The sequence below is a fragment of the Erpetoichthys calabaricus genome, chromosome 3 (assembly GCF_900747795.2).
Source record: "Erpetoichthys calabaricus chromosome 3, fErpCal1.3, whole genome shotgun sequence".
Classification (NCBI taxonomy): Eukaryota; Metazoa; Chordata; class Cladistia; order Polypteriformes; family Polypteridae; genus Erpetoichthys; species Erpetoichthys calabaricus.
In genome coordinates, this window is record NC_041396.2 from 277337872 (window position 1) to 277363869 (window position 25998).

The 25998-nt window shown below is 37.7% G+C and overlaps 1 protein-coding gene across 1 annotated transcript in view; it reads left to right on the forward strand.

The window, feature by feature from the left end:
* LOC114648998 (solute carrier family 2, facilitated glucose transporter member 4-like) overlaps positions 1 to 25998 on the forward strand; it is a 109656-nt gene that overhangs the window by 33663 nt on the left and 49995 nt on the right. The gene's annotated exons all lie outside the window — the stretch shown is intronic.

Sequence of the window (25998 nt, forward strand, 5' to 3'; positions counted from 1 at the left end):
ATGCCGACCCTTTACTCTTTCCTTTGCTTTTCCCAGATATGAAACAAACGCATTCAGAAAAACGAATAACACCCACACAATATTTCGGGTCAAAATTAGCGATACAGTCCCATGTATGTAACCTACTTCTATCATCTCAGCGTCTATTGCAACATTACATTATTAATGCGTATATAAAAGTCGCAGCTAATTGCCTCTTCTTTATTAAATCGAATCAAGCTACACTTAAAACGGAACATATGCAAGGTCTCATTGGTCACATTCAAAATTAAAATATCAACAGTTCAGGCAAATTCAAAATAGGTAAAGCAGTAATATTACCATCATCATATCATGGTAGTTCAAGAGCATTTCAACAGTTGTATCATGACACAATGGCAATATCCAGAACTATTGGTCGGCCAGATTTATTTCTTACAAAGCCGTGCAATCCACATTAGCCAGAAATTCGCAGCTTCTTGAGAACAATGCCACCGGCTACATTGGCTCTGGATATTCCCACTTTCGTAAATAGATTGTTTTATCAGGAAGTCTTATTTTTATTGAATGAACTCGAAATGGTGTTCGGGCAAAAGGAGCTCTTGGTGTGCCATTCGTATTAAACCATTTACAGTTTCCTGTTAGAATAGCTTTTGCAATGACAATTAACAAATCACAAGGACAAACATTTGAACAAGTCGGTTTATTTATATGAGACAAAGAAACAATATTCACTCATGGCCAGTTATATGTTGCATTATCATGCTGTAAGACCAAACAAGGATCTTGAAGAAAAGTTCGTTCCAAATATTGTTTTTACTGAAGTTTTAAAATAAGAAGTGAACATAATGCATATGTAGCAATTCCCATGAAAAAAAAAAACACTTTCAATTGTATTTCCACAGGACCAAACCCGGGGGTTGACGAGTGAAGCAAGCAGGGGGCGGAGCCCCCTAGTTTTAATCAAAATTAAACTCCAAATTCCTAATGTAGACACAATAATTTAGCAAACAATAGAGTAGGAATCCAGTCATGGACAAAATGTTGCCCATGGTCCTGAATGATATATGTTTACACAAATGACATCATCACACATGATTTCCTTAACCACACCCCCAAGTAACAACTCAACAAAATGTCAGTGCCCTTTCCAAACAAAATGGCGGCACATCTTTTTTCAAAACAAAAATAGTAAAAGAACTTTATTCTTCTTGAATCGAATCCCCAAAATGAAACCACTGGACACAAAGACAGGAAAAGAAGAGTGCAAACAAAGATTTATCTGCTTGGAGGCAAGCTGAAAACTTTTTACTTTTCATATTATTTTTGCATCTCCCAAAAATTAAAAATCAGACCTTATTAACCTTTTCTAACATAAGAACCCAAACATCCACCTGGGGTATTTTGGTATTTTTTTACTGTAAAATACACTTTGTTTAACCTGTTATCAGTTTCAGTTTTCCGCTAATTTCCTCAAATTAACTCTACAGTAATTCAGCTTTGCAGTTATGTCAGGAATTAAGACTGAAGTGATATAATGTAAAACTGAGAAATTATGAAAATAGGCACAAACACAAATACTGTATGGAAAATCATGTTTTACATTTTAGTTGTAAAAAGATTGAGAACACACAAAATGAATAAAATTAATTTAAATTTTAGTAGCATCCCTTGGAATTCCTTTTGTTTTGCACCCCAAATGGGCATTTTGTGTTTTTAACTTTAAAGTCAGGAACAAACCCCGGGCAGGGCGCCAGTCCACCACAGACTTTAAAGCAGTGATTGAATTTACTATCATCTAGTGTTTAGTGCCCTCTAATTCACTACAAATTCAGATTTTCATTCATATCGTACATAGTCTAGCAAAGAAACAATAAAAACAAAAATGAAAAGATTTTTTTGTAGAAACAATCTAGATAGACATAGTGAATGTTAAAACAAAATAATTTTAGATGTGAAAAATATTATTGTTAATCATTATTGCCCTTACATTAACCAGTGCATGCAGTATAGGCACACTTCACATAGTACTATCCTTTACTGTTAGATTAAAACAAATAAAAAATTCTACATAACATATCATGTACAGTATGTATAACATTGTTCCACATCACAACCAGCATCCATTACATTTGCCTAAGGGCACAACAAAGTATTGCCATATATATTCATTACACACAGAAATAAAATTAAAAAAATACAAAAAATACATAAAATGGAAAAAGTAAGCAATTAAATAGGTAAAGATAGATAAATGTACAGTACATACAAGCAACTTGCATATCTTCTACGTCTTAGATGGCAGCCATTGCCAAGAAAGTGATTCTGGCAATGACAAAGCTTTCTGATCTTCTTTTCCTAGCAAAAGCATTTTCAGGTCTGCTACTGTTTTCATGTGGCTATTTCATATCGTAACAGAAATAATTGGCTAACGCCAAATCCCCCTGAGAAAAGATATAGGTAAAACATGGTGCTGACACAGCCACAACATTCAAGCTGGATCTGGAGACCCCAGAACCACTTCAGTTCATTTCCTCAATGTCTTACTTACACCTCGATGGCTGAAAAATGGAGTATTAAGTTCCTTGATTGGTTAAAAAAAATCTGTAAAAATCAGTAAGCTAAAACAAGGTGCTTGAATGGGTGATATCAATAAATATATAAAGGTTTTCAGTGTCATTGTTCTGGGAAGCAGTTGAATGCAGTGAAAATGTATATCATTTAAAAGCTTATAGTGTCATTGTTTTGCCATAGATGAAAGACTAGCTGGACACAGAGGCAAGGTATAAAGGACCAGAAAATGGATTCAAAAAGCTACAATTTTAGCATGTTTCAAAACTAGATAAACAATCGTATGGCTAAACACAAAATATAAACTAAAACTCTGAGTCTGAAAAAGACTATTCAAAAGGTCAGAAACCTAAAAGTTGTTAAGGATAGCACTTGCAAAAAATGTAAGATTTGATATGCACAAACTTGGACAATATCTGAAACATCACACAATATGATTTCAGGGAGATGTACCATTGCAATAGATGGCCATAAAGAAAACAAATAACAAGAAATAAAAATAAAATAAAATTACAAGGATTAATTCAAAACAAGATAACAAAGCTAAACTAGAAAAATCTTAGAAAAAAGAGCCCTCAGGGGATAATTATTTGAGCGCATGAAAAATTAAGAATATCACAAAAAATCACAGCATAATCCCATTTTAAGGCATAAACTCTGGCCTTGACCATAAGGCTTGCTATGATTCTGAAGATGAAAAGAACATAAAAGCCAAAGAGCATAATGAGTCTGACATGGATCCCAAGATCTCTTCATGACTATAATCATTGAAATGCGGTTCTAAGGTCTATTATTTAGTGTAATAACAAAAGTCTAAAATCTTCTGAATCTGATATTCCAGGTCGCCATCAGCCTGAACATGTGGAAGTGGAGAACTAAGTTTAAAGTAAGGACTGGCATGCACACCTTTAACATGAGAAAATTTAAATGAAATGAGGCTGAAGAGACAACCTATAAGTAAATGGACCCAGGTGGTCTAACAGTAGTGTAAACCATCTAGCAAGTGTTAACACAGAGAATCCTCTGGAGGATATCTTGCATATGCGAGCCGCACCTTTTTATATTCACTATATGAAAAACTTTGGTATTAGTTTCTGATTTCAACAGTGGAACTCTACCAAAAAAGGCTTAAACTCATGTAAGAACCTCAATGGAGATATCCAAATTGCTGAGTGATACAATGTATTATAGGCAAACTTCACCAAGGGCAACAACACACTTAAAACACACATCGCAGAACCTTCTATAAGTAAGATCAACTTGCTCAGTCTGTCCATTGGATTCTTGATAGTATCTAGATGATAAAATAAACTTATAGCCTAATTTACTTCATAAATTTTCCAAAAATGAGAGATGAATTGTGGCCTTCGATCTGAAATAGTAGAATTTAATCATAAAGTTTCCTTCAAAGTATTGTTGGCAAGTGTTCTAGCAGAGGGTAACTTTTTTAAAAGGCACAAAAATGCCACCAAAATAGTTGTAGAATGTTGAGAAAGTATAACATAAGTAATAAAATACATCATCAATGCCATAACCCTAATGGATATCTTTGATCAGGCTTAGTCCTATTACAATCATTGCACACAAGCACAAATTCTCAAATGTCCTATTTAACAAAACCAAAAGACAGTTAAAGAGAGCTGGGGCACCTTGGAGGTGAACCCCATATATCTGATGGCCAAAAGAAAAAATAAGTAAGGCAAAAAAAAAAAACGAGTGCAGAGTGTCTTTTCAGACAACGGTCAGAACTTAACTCATCCAAAGATAGAGGTGTTGACCCTTAAGAAGGGGCCTGACTGGAGGAGGTGGGGTCAGGAGACGGAAACCCAGAAGTGATAGATTGGCAGTCTTCCGATATGTAGGAAGGAAAGGAGAAGGAACATTAGGCGACAGTGCCAACTCTTGGTTTGGGGTGGAATTACAACTAGATGAGCCCTGAAGCTGCCTTCTAAGAGCACCTGGTTGACACCTGATACATATAAAAAGTCCTTTGTGACAATTGTAGTGAGATACCAGGATACCAAAACATCGTAGATAGGTGTGTTCATTGTAACACCTCTTGTCAAAACTGTGGTGGAATATTAAATTTTTTCTTCAGGTGCCTTGCTGGAAATGTCACAAAACTCGATAGGTTAAGAGCTTTTAGAAATTAATTCATCTGCTTTTATTACATTTGTATCAATTAAAAAGTCTTACATGGGGAAGTATAGAAAGTGTGTCAGCTTTGCTATTGCTCTCCCCTTATCTATAAAAAATAACATAATCAGATCTGCATAAACATCCACCATGCCAGTCTCAAGATCAACCATGTAACCATCTTTAAACTAATATTTTTTTATAATCAGTGTAAATTATTTTTTCTAACAATTTGTTTTAATGATATTAAAAGAGAAACAAACAAGGGGGAACAAGCAAATGAAGAAATACTAAAACAAAAATAATGAAAATGGAAGAAAAAGATGTGTGATTGTTCTGGGGCTCTGTGAAAATTTATTATAGTGATGAATTTAAGGGACTTTACAATAAGGACTGGGGTTTTGAAAGGCCCTTAATCAGAAAATTGATCCAGGGTGCTATACAATGGCTGACCCGGCACTTTGAACCCCCAAAAGGTGATGCAAAGCGATAATTTCCCATCAAGGATTAATATATCAAATCAAATCAAAAATCAAATAATAATCAATAGAGAAATTTAAAGGAAGAAGGACAGATTTACTCAAATTTATTTTGTAATCAAAGAGTTCTTCACACTGTTTTTCATTTATAAAACCGGTTTAAAATAAAAGGTAAATCATCTAATATATTTCCAAGAAACAGAAGGATATCATTGACATATAGAGTTGTTTTGTGAGATGTATCATTAACAATTATTTGGAAAAACAACTATGAGCTATGTCAGGATGCTAAAGGCCATAGAGAAAGAATGAAGAGCATAAGAAACAAGACAATGTTTTGTTGCTCCTTAAGAGAAAGGATATGATCCTTGTTAGTAATATGTAGAAGTCATCAAAAGGTGGCCACAGCATATCAAGAGTAAATGAAATATGTCTGATCTGGATGAATGAGCATGTTGATGACAGTTTGAAGAAGTGAAAGCTGTAGAAAAACCTCTTATAAAACCTTTATTAGCCTCCCATGCAAAGGTAGTGCTGCCTAGTAAATTTACTTTCACCTTAATAATGTACCGGTATTCATTTTTGCAGAGAGTTGTTTGATAAATGCTCTGTATTGTAACAGACATATTAAATAACCATCGTGCAGGTCTAGTGGACAGAAGCAAGTATCAGTATGATGGGACAAAGAAGACAATAGCAACGATACATTAAAAGAATGAAGGGTGAGGGACATGGAAATGAAAATGGAATCGATTCTGGAGAGATATTTATGCCATGCAGGAAAGATGGGTTAAGGAATCAAACTGAATCAACCAGATTTAGACTGGAAACAAACTTGGCCAAAGCAGAAGAAATGGTAAAAATGCTTAGATTTACTGAAACAACGTCCTTATCTAAAAGTGGATCAATAAAGGGATATTCATCAAGTTCAACAACCATCAAATGATTATATTTTTAACCATACCTGAAAAGAAAGTATTTATGTATGGGATGGGGACAAAAATCAAGGAAGTTCCTCCCATCTAGCTCTACCAAAGTAATGTATAACAGAACCTACCCCTATCACAACTAGTGGAGGTAAGAATCTCAAGCTGCAACATTTACTTACTTAAAATAGTCATAGCAGGTGGGTGCTAAAGAGGAGCCAACAACAAGGTGGTGCCTGGAGGCAGTGAGCTGTGCATCTTTACAGATGAGATGCGCTTCTAGTAACAAACAGAATGTCCATTTTGTAACATTATAAAAGATGATTAACACTTGATCTCTTGTGAGGGGTAGAAAGTAGGGATGTCAGAGTATCAGAGTTTTGTAGTTGACAGCAGCACCATTGAAATCTCACAATACTCAATATCTATTCAGTACCACAGCAAAAACAGAAATCCCTTTCAATATATGCTCCTTCATTAAAAAAAGAAACATTTAGATGAACCCTTGAATGGCCTTGAAAACGTAAATAAACATATAGAAAAACTAAATGAACGTACAGTATAGATAAAATTAACGCTTTTTATGAACAGTCACAATACTGAATGGAACACATTAAAACCTGAACATGTTTTCAATTTTGAAATAATGTAAACTTTAAAATTATAAAACTACTTTTAGCTGAAAAATGGTGGTCTTTCTCATTCTTAATATTAGCTGAGGTGGAAACAACCTAAAATAAAGTATTCTCTATTGTTTTTTGCTCTCACTCAGTATTTTTTTCTCTTACTATTCATTCCAAATTTATATTTAAAAGGTTAGAAAAATGTCTTTTTTATTGTTGAGAAGAGAGAAAATTGTTGTTTAAATGGTTTTTACAAATATAAACAATGGTTGGGTTAATTAATCCATTGTCTTGACCAGGTAACCAGTAAGCAAAAGCTGAAAGAGAAAATAGTGGCAGTCTCTCATGAACTTGAGGTGAGGTTTCACCACAATATCGCTCAAATGGAGAGACATTATAGTGAAATGTGGAGTGAGACTCTGTTAGCAGACATCTATTGGTCACTCCACCTTGAAACACCTTTAGAGGAAAAAAAAAATGACTACTTTTTATAAGTAATAATTATATTTAAATCAACTTGTGTAATGTATTATTTTTTAAGTCTAAATAATTAATTTTAAAAATATATTATTCTTATCTCTAAAATAGTGTGGGTTTTTTGTTTTCACCTCTCAAAAACTGGATCTGATAGAGCATTTATTTTGCAAGGTTTTGATTCAGCACAGTCAAATCCATAAAGAGCTCCTAAAATATTTAAACGGAGAGAAACACGTTTTTTATTTTTTTGCAGACCAGTACTACTGTTACAAAAATATAGACAATTGCACTCTCTGTTTGTGATTTCTTACAAAAAGCTCTGTTTGAGGAAGTCAATTGTGAACTTAATAGCCTGAGATTAGCAAGAAATTAATTGTTTTGACCCACAAACATTTTATTTTTTCACTAATTCTACTGTATGATGATTTGTAAGAATATATAATTTTAAACATATCATTCCCAGAAATGCAAAATTCACTATTTGAAGGATGGAATTGAATAGGACCATGGTGAGCATGTGGGAAACAATGACCTTGATCAGAAAAGTAAGCAACAGACCAATAAGAAAAATGACAACTGTGCTGCAAAAAAAGAGAGAACATCTGTGTTACATCTTCCATAAAGCATACTGGTAGTGGCAACATTGTTTAATGAGATTCTTTTCAAGAGAAGAAACTAGGGTGCTTGTCAGTTTAAAATCAACAGTCTACCAAAAAGTCTCATGCTAATATGAAGGTTCACATTACAAAAAATTCTAACTGCTTCAGAACAATGTTGTGAAAGTCTTTGACTGGCACATACAAAGCACATTTGAAATTCTGAAGACTGCCCATAATATGAAAATTACTTTGCAGTTTCTCTTGTTTGCTTTTGTGTTCCTGATTAAACCTGTTATTTAAAGTTTTCTTTTAGCCCCTTCCATATTCCCATCATATTTGTTCTTTTTGCATGAGATAAGACAACAGAGATTTGTGAGTGGTTTTTAGTGGTGTCAGTCAACTTTGGTCATCTTTGCTTCTTTAGAATTGTATGTTTGTTTCCTTGTATATAATCATGCACTGAATGACCTTTAGCTTATCTTCGGTAGAAACGGTCCCTGAATCTACTGGTGCAAGTGCTAGAGGTCACGTAGGAGGAGTAAAAAAAAGCAACTGTGTAGGATGTAATGTTGATTCTGTACTGAAATTTTGACTTTGGTATCGATTGCTGTTTTTGGACCTCATTAGAAATAGAAGCACGTAACGGATAGTTACAAAACCACCCAGTCTTCCTCCAGCCTCCCTGGTTCACAACACTTCCTTCTGGTGAGGGGAGGTCCCCATGAATTCTCAATTGTACATGTGGTTTTGTGAAGTCTCTATTGTTACTAAGCACGTTTTTCCCCAGCTACTCCACAAAGTGCCAGAAGGAGGGGTTTGAATGGACAGTTGACATTTACTTCTGGTACCAAAAATTCCAAAATGCGTCTACTATACTATTTTAAAATTTCGGGTTTATAAGTTATGGTCACTCCATTGACATGTAGTATAGAAGAACCCGATTTTAGTTACACTATTTGCAGAACAGTACAAGATCTTATTTAAGTGATGCATTTATCTTCATTCAACATTTTGCATATATTTATTTTAAATAATTTGATAATTATTAAATTGTACACTATATGTACAAAAGCTGGAATTTGTGCCCATTTAGTCAAAAGAACATTTGTAAGGTCAAACTGATATCAGACAAGAACACCTGGCTTGCAGTTGACATTCCTGTTAATCCCAAAGATGTTAAATATGGTTGTAGACAGGGCTTTGTGGAAGCCACTCAAGTTTCTCCACACCAAACTCATCAAACAGTGTCTTTAACAATGTCTGTTGCAACAATTGGAAGTCCACAATTATGTAAAATGTCCTTGTATGTTGCAGCTTTAACAGTACCATTCAATGAAACCAAGGGGCATACCCCAACCCTGAAAAATAGCCCAAGACTATTATCTTGCTCCACCAAACTTTACAGTAGGTACTATGCAGTCCAGTAAGTAACGCTCTCTTGGCATCTGCTGGATTCATCCATCAGACTACCAGAGAGTGAACATGATTCATCACTCCACAGAGCACATTTCCACTTCTCCAAAGTCCAATGATGGTGTACTTTACACTTCTCCAGACTACATTTGGCTGTGCATAGTGATCTTACACCTGTATGCAGTACTGTATCTATATATACTAGACAAAGAGCCCGTTTTGACAACGTAAAATGAAACGAGCACGAGTTTGTGTCAGCAGTGTATGAAGAACAAATGATAAGTAACGAAGAAGTTGTTTTGTAATAACTGTAGTCCGCTTTACTCATTACTGTACAGACTTGTACTGTTAGTTGATGAATTTTCCAGGCCTATAGTATAATATTGAATGATGAATGTTCCAGTACAATATGGAATAGTAATAAGTATAAGCACCACAAACCTGATATAGGTGTATTGAATGAATGCGTAATTGAATCAGAATGCGTAATTAGGCCTCGAGCTGTAGTCAAAAGCGCCTTTCAGGCCTCTAGAGCTTTAATCGAAGTCGCCTTTCTCTTTGAATTTTTGCGGCCGTAAATCCGCTGCCTGCCGTGATGTTGGGGTTGGATGTCATTCTCGTAAGGTTTTTCGGGCAGTTGCGCAGAAGGCGACTGCGTATTCGGCTTCGGACGGACGTGAGTGAGTGAGTGAGGAGGCAGGCGAATTATGTATTAAGATTTTATATATATATATATAATATATATATACACAGTAAATAAGCACACCAAAAATAAATACTTACATAGAAGTTTAGAAAGCTAAGTCAAAAAATTAGGCTTTCAGGGGGGATTTTAAAGTGACTAAAGTAGATGCTGACCTACTGTATTAAAAGGTAGATTGTTCCAAAGCTTAGTAGCAGCTACTGCAAAAGCATGGACTCCTACAAGCTTAAGTCTAGAATTTGGCAAAGCCAACAACTTCTGGTCAGAGGATCTCAGTGATCACAAAGGAGAGTAAGAGTGTAAGAGGTCAGTAAGGTTAAAGGGGGATAAACCATTTAGGTACTTAAAAACAAACAGTAAAATTTTAAACTCAACCCTGTAGTGAACAGGAAGCCAGTGAAGAGAAGCTAAGATTGGTGTGATGTGATTCTGTTTTCTTATGCAGCACCATTCTGGACGAGCTGAAGATGAGAAAGGGATAACTGATTAACTCCAGTGTATATTGAGTTGCAATAGTCGTGCCAAGAGATGTCATTGCTGGCCTGTACAATGGTATTGTGAGTGCTGTGCAAAGTGGGGGCAGAACCTTTGTGTTCTTCCTGGTTGATTCTGGGGTTTGTCAGGGATGTGCTCTTGCTCCTAATCTGTTCAGTGCTTCCATGGACTGGTTGCTGGCCAGGGTTGTGGGGTCCAGTGGCTGTGGGGCATCTGTTGCTGAAGAAAGATTCACTGATTTTGACTTTGCAGATGATGCTGTGATCTTCATGGACTCAGTGGAGGCTGTGATTGAGACTCTTGAGAGACTAAGTGAGGAGTCTGAGTGTCTGGGCTTGTGAGTGTCTTGGATAACAACCAAGGTTCAGGCCTTTAATGACCTCTTGGGCACAGCCATCAGCAATGTATGTCTGTGGAGAGAATGTTGACCACATCGAGTGGTTTACTTACCTCAGCAATGACATTCATTTCTCTGGTGACTCTTCCTATGAAGTCATTAGATAGACTGGGAGAGCATGGAGGGTCATGAGGTCGCTGAAAAGAGGTGTGTGGTGCTCTTGATATATTTGCACAAGAACAAGGTCCAAGTCTTTAGAGTCCTGGTGCTTCCTGTTTTGCTGTATGGTTGTGAGACATGGACCCTATCCTGTGACCTGAGACAAAAACTGGACTCCTTCATTATTGTGTCTGTTTAGAGAATCTATGGGTACCACTGGTTTGACTTGGTATAGAACAGGAGATTGCTCACGGAGTCCTGAATTAGGCATGTCACCGCCATTGTGAGGGAACGTCAGTTACGCCACTATAGCCACATGGCACGATTCCCAGAGTGTGATCCAGCTCACAGGAACCTCATTGCTGAGGACTTGAACAGCTGGACCAGGCCAAGGGGACACCCACATAACACCTGGCTGTGGCAGATTGGTCATTTCCAGAGGGTGGGACTGGACCGTGTGTCTGCTTGGGGGTTTGCCAACCGGGATCCAAAGCTGTTTTGTGGTTTGGTGGGTGCGGCAATGTGCTATACCAGTGCATGCTCCCCAACTTGACCTGACCTGACCTGACCTGGAGTCCTGTAGTCAGTTATAACAGAAAAAGTCAAAAGACAAAGTCAGACAGAATCACAATTCTGAAGACCTTGACCAACTAGTCACACATTCCTTTCTAGACAATCAGCATTTCAAGTTTGTGCTGGGCCATCTAACATGATTACAGAGTCTTTTTATCCTTTCATTCCAAGGCTCCTGGTGTCTCCTGTGTCTTTCCCATGGGCAGGAAAATAGATTACAGATAATTATATATGATTATTTTTATCTCCAGGTACTATAAACGTGACATTTTATAGCATAGCAATACAAGGCAAGGAATCTCAAATCCTCCTGTGTCTTTTTGAAGCCTTTCCCTCATGCAGTAAATGAGGCTGCTGAGGCAATTGTGAGACAAATTAATCATATGTTGTCTTCTTTATGCCGTGTCTACTTTTTAGTTCCGCAGGGTGATATCTAATAATACTATAATGTGTTGCTACCCATAGCAGAAACTGCTAAATGACCTAAAATTTATTAGTTTAACTGTCCAGGAAAAAATTATTATTACGTCAAGTTGTGGTTTTACATTCCTCCAGTACAGAAGACAAATAGTTAAATGGTAGACAGATGGCTCAGGTCTGTACTATCAGTAAGAATGACAGATACAGGGTTATCATTGCCATTACAACAAAAGCTCAACAGTGCATGTCTTACAAATGCTGCCAGAACATCACCATCCACTCATCTTCCTAGATCCCTCTGCCCCATGACATGGCTGCACCTGACAACACTGCTCACAGCTGCCTCATAGGAATGGCTTGACTACTGGAAAGGTGTCTGAATCCAGCACCCTCTGACATTTGAGGAAGAGCACGCAGTGACTAATGAGCATACTGCTCTCCAAACTAAAAGCTGCCCTGTCTGGAATTTCACAATCCCCTGCCAATGGCAGCCTTCTCTGACAATTTCTGGACCCTTCCCAAACTTGGGAACCTCATTCTACTAATGAGATCCTAGAAGCTATAGTTGACATTGTGAGGAGGTCTTACTTGCTTTTTATAGTGACTGGGCTGGAGGGGAGGTGTTTATGGTGTGCTTTTTTTTTTCTGACACAAGAAGACTCACCAATGTACCCTCACCAAAAAAGCAGGGGTTTAAAAAAACTCAGTTATTTCTGAGTCCTAGACAGGCAGACCAATCTAGAGAAGGATGGCTATGTCACGAACAGGCAGTGGCTGGAAATAACTAAGACAGTTCAGGCTCACGTTCTGAGAGGACATGGTGTATCATTTTACTGCGTTGCTGCCCTGCATGTTATGTATCATGTCGTCCGTCACTAGGGAGTGAAGGTGCGTCATGGTGTGTTTCATGTGATGCTGCATTTCGATTACAGGAAATGATATACTTAGGCAGCAAAATCGCAGAATGCTTTAGGGTGCCAGCAAGCTTTCTGTAGTCAGCTTAGGGCATCTTTTCCATTACTGGTCTTGATACAAATGGTCAGCACTGATTTACATTTTATTCTACAATTTGAAATTAAATTAAAATTAAATAAATACAATTCTGCTATCTATAGGCTTCATTCAGTCCTGAAAAAATAAATGGATTTTTATTTTAGCAGTAAGAATGCAGAACTAAACTACTGTACTAAAAATTTGACTTTAATAGCATCATATCAGCACAACAATGGTGGCCACAGGAGTGATGATTTCCAGTATCTTGATTTTAACTATTCACAGCATAATTGTAACTTTAGTACTACAAGCTTCTCTTCTCTTTTAATTTTTTTTAATGTAATGCCAAAAACCAGCAGTTGTAATTAATATGACATGTCATAACTGTGATTGCAACACTTTGGCTTTACACACTTTTTGTTTCCAATAATATGATGGCAACAAACAGGCAGAGGTCATGAGCTAAATCATTGCATTTGATTGTGACTAGTGTGATTGCAGCAAACAGGCAACAGCCATGAGTGCAATTTCCTCTTTTGAAATTTAATGCAAAGTTCCATAATATGGCAATAAACAGACATTTTCTACTTAAGACTTTCAGTAGCGTAATGGCTATAATTGGGAAATATTTTCATAGTGCAGTTACAACATTATGGCTTCTGACCATTATTGAGGGCATTAAACAAGCAGCAGCCATGAACATGATGCACAGTTGTACACCCTCTGATCTTTATTAATTTATTTTGAAATTGAGATGGCAACGAAAGTTTAGAAGTCATGAGTAGTCTCTTTCCTGTGACATTGTAGTATCTCAAAATTGACCTGATACCAGTAAATAAGACATGTGTGTCAATGTACCGTGTAATTGAGTGACTCCCTTGGACAGGGGGGATTTCCTGCCTTGTGCCTAATGCAGAGAGAGGCTCAGGACCCAGTGACCGATTAAATAGATGGATGAAATTCCTGTTTTTATTCTATGGGATTTACTAATTCACATTGTGGGACTATAATTTCCAGGAAAGACGTTGTTTACACATTACAAAAATCCTGAGAGGTGCACAAAAGGTCTCCAGGCACTGAAATTACAAGTATTTTGTTTAATCAAATCACAAACGCAAATATTGATGGAAAGTGAAAAATACAAAACAGTACAATTAAAATCTGCTTACATGTGCATCTATACAGGGCTGTGGAGTCAGTACACTAAAACTTCTACTCCGACTCCTTAATTTGTAATGTAAGCCAATATACAGGACCGAACAAAAGTTTGGAGTCACCCAGAAATTTTCATGCTTTTGATAGAAACTGATACCCTTTTTTAACAAGATACCGTTAAATTCATGTTTCTTGAGAAAGCTGTTTAACTTTGGCCATTTTTAACCCAAAACTGAACTTTAGGAATGCCAGTACCTTGTAACTCAAGTGAACTAAAAAAGAGATTTCTGTGGCACTAATGCAATTTCCAAGGTTTCTCTAATAACCAATTACAATCAGTACACGACTAATTAAGGATTCGCTAAGAACGTTTACCATTATAACACTGAAGGAATTGCTGCTGAAATTGTGGCTTTGCAGCCATAAATGATAATAAATTAAAAATCAGTTATTTCAAACAGTAATGGCAATTATACAAACTAGTAATGCCTATATTTTAAATCAATTTAATGATATCTAGATGAAGAGGTATAAATTTTTCTATGATAAACATGAACATTTCTGAGTGACCCCAAAGATTTGAATGGTATTGCATTTACCGCGTTGACTCAAAGCACACAACATACAAGACACAAAGCATTTCGTCACTGGCAACGTGAATCATCAGGCTACTGTTTAGCACCCTAACCTTTTACATTTCGGGTTTAAAGGCTGTAGTGAAGTCATTGTAGCTTTTTTGTGTTATTTATTAAACAAGTTACAAACATTGAGTAACGTTAAACAAAAGACAAAACTTACAAAATTGAAAATGGGTTATATTTTTATCAAAAGGCTAGAATAAAAAATAATTCATTTAAAATTAGTATGCAATTGGAAATTTTAACACATTATAGTACTATTTACATTTAGTCAGAGCCAGTATGTTTTTACTAACTCAACTCCAGTAATGCAATAATTGCTTCCGACTACACAGCTCTGCATCTATGTTTCCATTGTTTCCAAATAAATGTACAAAGCTTAGCCTCAACTTAGTGAGTCTTCCATTTCCGTTTTGCTTTTGTTGATGCATGAGCATACTATTCCATTTATTAGTGGTAAACAACAGCTATGAATTGAAAAGCTCACAGTCTCACCAGACGTATTACTTTCATCCATGGTTTCCTTGTTTTAGAATCAATTTTGTTTTCAGACATGTTTTAAATAGCTAACATTGCTGACAAACTTAAGAATGTATGACAAACAAGAGAAGACATTTCACTCTGTCTGGCTAATTTTGTATGCTAATAGCTAAGCTGTCATAATATATTATCCAAATTCTTTTTTAAAGTTTTCAAGGCTTGTCTTCAACCACATGACTTGTTAAATTTTTCCAGATTCCCATGACCCTTTCTATAAACAATTGTTTCCTATATTTCATGTTAAATGTAATTCATCTGGTGACTTTGAAAATGTGATTTACTATCTAACTGAAAGAATACTGCCGGATGAATTTTGATTTCTGCAAAACAATCAAACTAGTTTCATACTTTTATATCTCACTTCCTGAGTCTCTTATGATTGGTTCATTTTCATTAACTTCAGCTCCATGTCCATGTGAATGTCATTACTCTTTTGTTTAACATATTTTATATGGCAATTTCATGAATGCATTACAGTAAATTGCTAATTGCTAGGTCCTGACATACTATACATAATTGCTAAACCTAGTTATTAAAGTATATTTCACTTACCTTTGCTCATACATGCACTTGACCTGGCATGTGAAAAGTGGACATGTATGCAGCACTGAATCTTGCAGCTACTTTTTGGAATCAAGTACAGTGGTGGAATAAATACATCTATTTTCTGAATTCTCTTCAATCATTTCTGAGTTGTGGAGAGCCAGCACTTATCACGACAGCATTAGAATAAGAGTGGGATATGCAGGTTCGATTTCAGTACTGTTCATTCTGATAACTTTGGATTACAATAGAATGATGTCAGCAAAAAGACGCAGATCAAGAGTGCAGGCACTTCTTATATACGATATGACATAGGTGGTGAAATAGAACTGGGGATTAAAGAAAAAAGGGAGCAAATGTGGTTGTATATTTAGAACAGTACACAAAAACAGGAGATGAAGCCAGATGTCATTGCTACCTTGTTTGTGATTTTTGCATTTTAATATTTTACTAATTAACAGCTGCTAGCCACATACAACGGCATCTGATTTTTACTGGACTTGTAATAAATACTTTATCAGTTACCTTGAATTGAATACTCCCTGTTTAAGTTGTTAATAAGCCAGGCTGGGACACACATGGTAACATGTTCAATATGTACCAGTGAGCATGTCACATGCCACTACTCGTATTGCATAATCATGCTTCTTGTGGCAGTAATGACCTTATGTGAGTTTAATTACAAATGCATTAGAAAAACCAAGAAGTGCAAATAAATAGAAAACATTAGCAGAGAAACATCATCCTATATACAGTATATAATCCACAGACACAGTATACCACCACACGTTATATGAATAAAATAAGGAGAATTTATTCCACAAAGCACCTTTACGGACCTCTTTCCACCAATGTGCCTCAATTATACAGTGATCCCTCGCTATATCGCGCTTCGCCTTTCGCGGCTTCACTCCATCGCGGATTTTATATGTAAGCATATTTAAATATATATCGCGGATTTTTCGCTGCTTCGCGGGTTTCTGCGGACAATGGGTCTTTTAATTTCTGGTACATGCTTCCTCAGTTGGTTTGCCCAGTTGATTTCATACAAGGGACGCTATTGGCAGATGGCTGAGAAGCTACCCAACTTACTTTCTCTCTCTCTCTCTCTTGCGCTGAAGTAGGGGGGTGTGAGCAGGGGGGCTGTGTGCAGCTGCTTCCTGAAGGACATGCTGCACGGAGCTTCGCATACTTAAAAGCTCAAAGGGCACGTATTGATTTTTTATCTCTCTCTCTATCTCTCTCTCTCTCTCTCTCTGCTCCTGACAGAGGGGGTGTGAGCTGCCGCCCTTCAACAGCTTTGTACCGGCGGTGCTTCGCATACTTAAAAGCCAAAAAGCCCTATTGATTTTTTTTTTGACTGCTTGCTTTGCACTCCTTTGAAAAGGAAGATATGTTTGCATTCTTTTAATTGTGAGACAGAACTGTCATCTCTGTCTTGTCATGGAGCACAGTTTAAACTTTTGAAAAAGAGACAAATGTTTGTTTGCAGTGTTTGAATAACGTTCCTGTCTCTCTACAACCTCCTGTGTTTCTGCGCAAATCTGTGACCCAAGCATGACATTCTAAAAATAACCATATAAACATATGGTTTCTACTTCGCGGATTTTCCTATTTCGCGGGTGGCTCTGGAACGCAACCCCCGCGATGGAGGAGGGATTACTGTACAGTAAATCAATCCAATAAAACATCAATTCTTTCCTCCTTCCGTCTTCTGCTGAGTGTTACCCGCTTCCTCCTGACTCTGACTCGTCCATTTGTGGTAGCAGGCCCCTTTTTAAACCAGAACTGGGAATGCGTCCAGTGCCATTCTGAATCCTCAATGAAGCACTTCCAGGCCGTAGACAAAGTAGGGTGGTCTTTCCCTGACAGTGCCCTCTGTCGGTCCCAAGTGATCCCTACAGGGCTGCACTTCCGGACTCCATCTCCCTAGCACTCTTGCGGGCGTCCCAACTGGGTTCTGATACAAGGGCCACTGCCACCTAGCACCACTCCCAAGTTCTTAGGCGCAAAGCTATTTTTTTCGTCCAGCTGGCCAGTTCATCTGATGTTTCTCTTGGGCCTTCTGTCCAGATAATAAATCAGAGAGAAAGAGAGAGTTAGTCATTTTCTAAACTGCTTAGTTTTGAACAGGGTTGAGAGGTCTGCTGGAGCCTATCCCAGCTAGTATAGGGTACGAGGCAGGAACAAACCCTAGACAGGGTGGCAGACCATCACAAGGCAAACATACACACCTCAACCACACACTATGCCCAATTGATCTAACCTGCTTGTCTTTTAACTGCTGTGCCACCCTGTATGTGTATGTATATATATATATATATATATATATATATATATAATATATAGTGGAAAGCATACCCCCGGACACAGACAGACAGACACCAGAATGTCCAAAACACTTCTTTTATTTTCTTTTAGCACCACAATGCCTTCCTCCACCAACTCTTTCTTCTTTCTCTTTCTCTTCTTCTTTCTCTTTCTCACCGCCTCTCCCCTCCTCACAACCTTTGTCTCCTTCCTTCCAACTCTGGCTCAGCTTCTGGAGGGTGGCGGTCCCATATATACCGACCCGGATGAGCTCCAGGTGCTCCCCCTGACAACACTTCCTGGTGTGGCGGAAGTGCTGCCATCCAGGACCTCACAGCTGTCTGGGCGCCCCCTGGCGGTGGCCACGTCCTCCAGTAGGGATGAGTATCCCAGCTCCGGTCCAGTGGCCCACAAGCAGACCTGGGCGGCTGCCCCCTTGTGGCCCAGGGGAGGTATTGTCTATCATGGGGACCATCCAGGTGTCCCGGCTGGGTAGGGTCCCCATCCATCTGGGACAAAATATATATATATATATATATTTATACAGGCAGTCCACGGGTTACGTACGAGATAGGGACTGTAGGTTTGTAGTTAAGTTGAATTTGTATGTAAGTCAGAAAAGGTACATTATTTTAATAAATACTATTGTTGACCGGCTGTAACCAACTGCTCTGCCAATGAATGATGGAGTTTCACCCCTCTCTGACCTTTTTATTATTTCTACTTTATTTTCAATGGTGATGGTTTTTTTCTTTTTTACTGTATCACCAGCACTTGCATCATTTGTGTTTCAGAGACATTCTTGAAGGGTGAAGACAAAAGGTTAAGATGAGCTGTTCTGCACAGCACTGTACACGCTATCACAGCAGGAAGGCACCCATCAACACGTCTGATGTACTGACAAAACACAACTTCCTGCTATGTGCGTAACAGTACACGCAGGCTTGCAATTGAGAATGAATGGGGGCAGTGAGGGGCGGTTCATCACCAGCCCACCTCACAGTCACCTCCACTACAGTATGCTGCTTGTAGTGTCCGCCCACCGAGAACGAATACAGTGCAACCAAAGGCGGGTAGTGAATCGCCCAACCCCAATTCAACAGGCAGCCATCCGAGGCATACTACAATGCTACCCCCGCCGCCCTATTCAGCCACAACCGGGTCACCACTTGCAGCATTACCAGCCATGTGTGCTGGGCAGGCAGTGAAAAGCCCCCCTCCGCTCCTTCCAGCCTGCATCCAGTCAGGAGCAGTAGCTGCGGTGGCGTAGTGGCCTGGCTGCGAATCATCGTCCTGCACACGAGTGATAGCTATGGCCCCAGTGACTATGGACCACGGGTCACCACTTGCCACTGGGAGCCGCCCGAGGGACACTGCAATGCGCGAGCAGCGAAATCGCCCCCTCAAGCCACCGCTTGCAGCATCCCCAGGCCAAAGATGACAGAGCGGCAGTTACTGAGTCGCATGCGTCGCAGCTGCATCCTCGTTCGTAAGTCGGATGTCCGTAACCTGGGGACTACCTGTATATATATATATATATATATATATATATATATATATATAGATAGAGAGATAGATAGATAGATAAATACATGCTTTGTAAATAAAAGACAAAATAAAAAGGGTTTAGGTCCTGGAGGTTGTCCCATTTAATTCATATGTCCGAAGAATCAAATGTAGCAAGCACAACCGGACCAAATAAGGTTTGGCAAAATGCTGTTGTACAAAACAAAAAGACTTCAGAATTGTAGAGCTCTATGTTGCTATGTAGATGGTCTGATCATGAATATCTGCCTGCAGTGGTGAACCTCGGTTAAATACCCTGTTGACCAGAAGGGCTGGGGGGTTTGAGGCCATAGCAAGTGATCTCAGTGGTTGTTCTGCTGTTTCTCTTCCTCCATACGCACATTCCTTACATATGTTAACCAGTTATAAGCCCATAAAACACTCCCTAATTCTCGCATGTCTGACTGTTTCTCCAGAGTTTTGGTGCCAAATACCTAGAAAGCTCTACCTCTTGCACTCAAATCTGAAATATAGGAACAGAAAAGCTCTGCATGGTATCCTGAGAGCTAAATTTTTTTGAAACTTAACATATGAGAAGGAGGATTTTATAATCGGCCCTATTTTATCAGAAGTCAGTGAAGTGAATTAAGTACTAGAGTTTAATGGTCATACATTTAAATTACATTGCTTCTACTGTGCTTTTAATTAACTTTAGAGTAGTAAATGAACAATTGGAAATGCCCATAAACACCATAAAGGATTACAATAGACAATTCTGCTTGAAACAAAGCAGTACAGTGATTCTCAATAAATGAAGCATGATGTTTGTTAAGTCTTAACCTAACCTCTTCATCATTTTTTTTCTACACAAGTACCAAAGATACAGTAAAACATTTATCTTACAGTGTAAGAGTATACCACTATGTTGTGGAAAACCTGAGGCAGTGTGTTGGTGTTGTGAATTTCATATCCAGCTTTATTTGAAAGGTGTTGGTTTGTTCATGTAATTTGTAAATAAACCACTATTTTGCTTTAAAATAGAAAATGTGTTTTTCATGTAAATGCTATATATGACTTGTAGCTTATAGGCTGTAACTACAGATTGTAAAAAGTGATTCAAATAACTTTAAGTCAAAAACATTTTGTTTTTTTATTTTTTTATTCAAATGGAAAATAAATTTGCAAATTATGAACATCTGTATAAAATGGTCTATACAGTACTTCCATGTAAATTACAGTTTAGTGAAACCATTGGAAATCACTCAGTAAAAGATTTTAAAATACAGTGGAACCTCTAGATACGAGTTTAATTCGTTCCAGCACTGAGCTTGTATAGCGAATTTCTCGTATCTAGAACAAACGTCCCCATTGAAAATAATGGATATCCAGTTAATCCGTTCCGCATCCCAAATATATTAACATAAAAATCAATTTTCCTAACAAATAACACTGATAAATTATATATACTGTAGTCTACCTTTAATAAATAACACTGGTAAATAATATAACTGATTATTAAAAGAATCAAAACAGGTGTCCAAAGTGCAGTAGAGCATTCAATAAATCTTTAATCCTTAAAAAAGTTGTGAAGTGGAGGTTTAAAGTACATAAGAATAACAATCCTTTAACACGAGGTTAAAACGTCAACAGGAAGCAGTCTTCAAAAAACAGATGACAATCCCCGGTGCTTCTTCTCTGTTAGCGTCTCACCTGCTTCTCCCATGCGGGCTCTGCAACAGGCGAGACACTTAATGCAACTGACCTTCTCTACACCGTCCTGCTTCAGCTGTTTGGCTCGCCTGTTCAGCTACACGCGAGCCTGTACTCGCTCGCTCTCTCGCACCGACTTCCTACTGCTGCGGATTCCTGCCTCCTCCTGCAACCTCCGTTCTCTCTCCTCTCCTCTCTTTTCTTTTACTTCTTCTCCCCCTTAACCGGCTCGCGCTTCTCTATATATGCGGGGAAGACATGGCAGCTGCTAGGGTTACCACTTTTAATACAAAAAAATAAGGGACGCATACGTATTGATTCAAAACGGGACGCGCAATTTCATTCTCAAATACTGGACGATTCTGTATTTTAAAGGACGGGTGGCAACCCTGCCCAGCCCATCAGCCACAGGACAAATCATGGATGTGGGCAGTTTCCCACCTGTGTACTTAGGTGAGAAACGCAGACACCGCAGATCGCCCTGTGGCTCGCTACAGCTACCACGCCCCCTCCCTAAGCCGCGAGCTATACCCACAGCCTGGCTCGTGGCTCGTTACGTGAGCCAATGCTCGTATTTAGATCTGAATTTTTCGCTCATACTTTCCTCGTATTTTGAATTTCTCGTATACAGAGGTGATCGTATCTCGAGGTTCCACTGTACAACTGTACAATAATATAGAATCAAGTGTATTAACTTATATAATATTTATTAGCTACAAAAATAAAGGAAGAATTTAAATGAGCAGGGAATTGAATCAAATAAACAGCTTGAATGATACTTTATTTAAAATTGCACACACTGGGTCAAATGAAGTAAACAGGCTGCGTAGATAGACAGACTGGTGCAGGTCTACATCAACCTTTACAGGTCGAAGGGTGTGTGTTTGTGTGTGTTCATTTCTTTCTCTTCATCATTATGCATGTGATTTGGTAGGGCAAATAAGTTGTTAGTTAGCTACACTTATACATTTCTTTGAGTTAGTATTTGTGTGCATTCATGCACTTGTTTGTGCCTCTGTGTGTGTACATATACTGTATGTAAATAAATTGTGTATCTCAAAAACTGCTTGTTCAAAACTTTTGTCAATCAACCGTCCTTGTCCTGTTAATAAACTGAACATACTGCAAAAATCTCTGTTTTAACAATCTCTTTGGCAGTTATCATTGGACATAGGTGAAATGGTTTTTGAAAGATATGGGGATAAGTAATGGACCAAAAACACTAGGCCTGGAGCCTGTAACAAGACAGACACTATGCAACCTGTTTGAAGAAGATAGGTCAATTTTCTGGAAGTTATCATAGGTCACATGATATATTTCTTGCAGTTAAAATTATAATTTCTATTTTCCACAGATACACATGCACATATAGATATATATACGGACGCTACACTAAAACCAAGTTTTCTCAATGTTTTGAGCATTATAGAATCAGAATTTGAAGTTAACTTGATAGCAAATTTTGGGCCCCATCACCAAACTTCCATTTACATAAAAGTAAAAAAACATAGTCTGAAACAGACTGAGGCCAAAACCAAAAGGACAAACTAACCAAAAAGCCAAAGCCCAATACAGAAACCAATTTAGGTATGCCTTTAAACTGACACTACAATATGTGCCACAGATTGAAGCAAGTAGTCAATTTATTAGTGTAAGAAAAAAAACATTTATTTCTGAGAAGGAAGATTTTTAAAAATAGCTCAAAACTTAATTGGAAGCCAGTAAAATGAGTCCAGAACTGGAGTTAAATGGTTGTAATATAACACGAACACTCTGAAACATCTTTAAACTAAGTTAGGTTCATGTGTTTCCAGGGACTTTCCTAACAGCATATCAATTAAACCTCTGTAGGTATGGTATATATGAAAGATGTGATGGAAAACTATTTGATGGCAGTACTTCATTACTGAACTTTTATTTTGTTCATTACATGTTAGTGGTGACTTGTGACATTTCAGTACCCTGCAATACAATAGTTCTCTGCTGTCAACGAACATTTGGTGCACCGATATCTTCCTTTCTAGCTATTGCCTATTGTATGTAAATTTTTCTTCCATTACTCCTACCAAGAAACCCATTTCCTCACATTATACTATTCTCACTAAAGCTTCCTACTGTCCCCTTTCTATTTTCTGTATCTGGCCCCTTGGTATTCCCTCTACTATACAATTGCATTAGGGGATAAAAAAACATAAGGATATAGCGGGTTGGATAATGGATGGATGGATGACGAATATCCTCTGGACTCCAACAATCCTAAACACTAACACATTAATTTTAAGTTATTGCTCTGTCAATATCTAACACCACAAAAACTTTTTGTCATAAGATTTTCTGCAAGTGCCTTATATAACCTCTCTATAACACCTCTGGCAGCTTTATCTACATGTTCTGGAATTGTCCTCATGCTGCTTTCTTTTGGTCTTTTGTCACCAACTCACTTTCTAGGATCTTTAAATATTCTTCCCATCTTGGATTTAAATACATTAACTCTTTCACCTACGTAGAATAAATGTTTCTTTTTTTTAGACACCATAGCAGCTGAACTTGCTTTAGTCTTTAGATGAAAGTCTTCTGGTTTTGTTTTGCCTAATCTCTGGAAGTCTTCTTTTTACAACTTAGTACGTTTCCACCATTCTCTGTCCCCAATTAATTGGTCATCTTGTGCTACTACTGATGAGTGATCAACTGCAGCCCAGCTGGGGAATGACTAGTTAGCTGTAGTTTGGCTATTTATTTACTTATTTATTTATCCTTTTTTCTGTTTCTCTTGTCTCCTTCATATTCAGGGAGCTGTGTGGGTTAGTGGGTGTTTGTCTTGTGGTGGAGTGTTATTTATATGATTTTAAAATTTTTATCCTATTTGATATTATTGCTCTTTTTTCTAATAAAATTGTAATCACAAAATAAAAGTCTTCAAAAACAAATTACCAGAGAAACTAAATTTTCACACTCTCACAAGAAAAAGTTATTTCTTTGCTGAAACAAAGTGCATCTAATCACCAGTACTGACTTAGGTGGCCTCCAAAACCATGTGGCCATGCCCCTCGTGAAGTTACTTGTACACATGGCATTATATGCATTAAGATGTATAATAGTGGAGTGTTGATGTCATCATCACATGAAGCTAAGATGGTACAAATTATAAATAGATGATAACATTAAATGTGAGAAATCAAAATGTTAAGATCTTAACTTAAATCATTACAGTAGGTAGTGCTGCTCCATGATGATATACACTAATTCTTCACTTGTGTACATTAACTTAAAAATAATCTAAATAGTCTTTATTTTATATAGTGCCTTTCTTAGTCAATATTCTCCCAATGAATTTTACAAAATTAGATAATTACAACATATATATTAGTGGAAAGGGAAAGTTAACAAGGTATGACATTTTACTTCAAGTTACTGATATTTAGCACCCTTCTTTTGTTGACTGGCTGAAAATTGTAACATGCATAGTAGTAGAAGTTTATAAAGAAAAATGTTGAAGGATGTGGTTTGCCTTGGCCTTTGTACATTCCAGATGGGGATTTAAATTTGAGCCCAAACTAAGCCTGGAATGTCAACATTCAAGCACATGACCCTTAAAAAGAGCCATGGCCAAAAATATCTGCCCTGCTCACCTCAAGCCCACCCGCACTAAGTCATCCAGAGGAATCCCAGACCAGCTGATTGGGGAATATGAGCATCACGTTTCCAATATGGGGAGAGAGAATATCTGTTAAGTGGTGCCCAGCCAGGGGGATAGGTTGGGTCATCAAGCTGGGCCGTCTCAAGAGCACCCTTGTGGTTAAGTGAATTCTTGGCATATGAAATGCTTTTCATGACGTTTAACAACACTGTAGGTGCCAATTGGAACTTTAGCACTAAACTTTGTAGGGTGTCTGCTTCAAGTGATTTCACAAAAAACAAAACAAATATCCAGATAGAAGTGGGTGTCTGTGAATGATGTTCTTTAAAATAAATACTTAAATATTTTAGTGTGATCAAGATGTGAATTGCATTCTGGGCCACAAACATAGATGTGGTGTAAAGCATATTACATGACATCTAAATAATACCAGAAATGTTTTATTCTTTGGTGGCAGGGTGGCACAGAGAGTAGCAGCGATTATTCATCTGCAGGTCTCAATATAAATATTTCCATGTATTGTTTTTCCACTTCATTCAGATTTTTATTCATTCTCATACTTGCTTAATCCAGTTCCAGGTGTCAGGGTAAAGGCAGGAAACAACCCTTGACATGGCTTCTGTCCAACACATGGCACACCCCCACACTAAGGACAATCCATGAACCCAACATATGGAAGAAACCAAAACCAAGACAAAAACACACACAAACATGGGGAGAATGTGCCAGTTCCACTGAGGCAAAGACCAGGCATGGGATTCAAACCTATTATGCAGGATCTGTGCCACATGTTGCTCTTCATTGTATACAAAGTGGACCCTGCCTAAGGTAGCTGTTGTCCTAGATTCCCAGATATTAGAAATTCTGATAGTGTTAGCTGTGGGTGGTACCTCACAATTTCAAGAGATAGGATTTGATTTCCAGTTGTTTGTATGAATTTTGTATGTTCTCCTGTGTCTGCATGCCATTTTTTTTCCCTACATTCCAAAGATTTGCTTGGTAGATTAAACATCAAATGGTAAATACTATGGGAAATTACCAAATCCAAGTCTCCAGATAATAGAGAATTAAGGGAT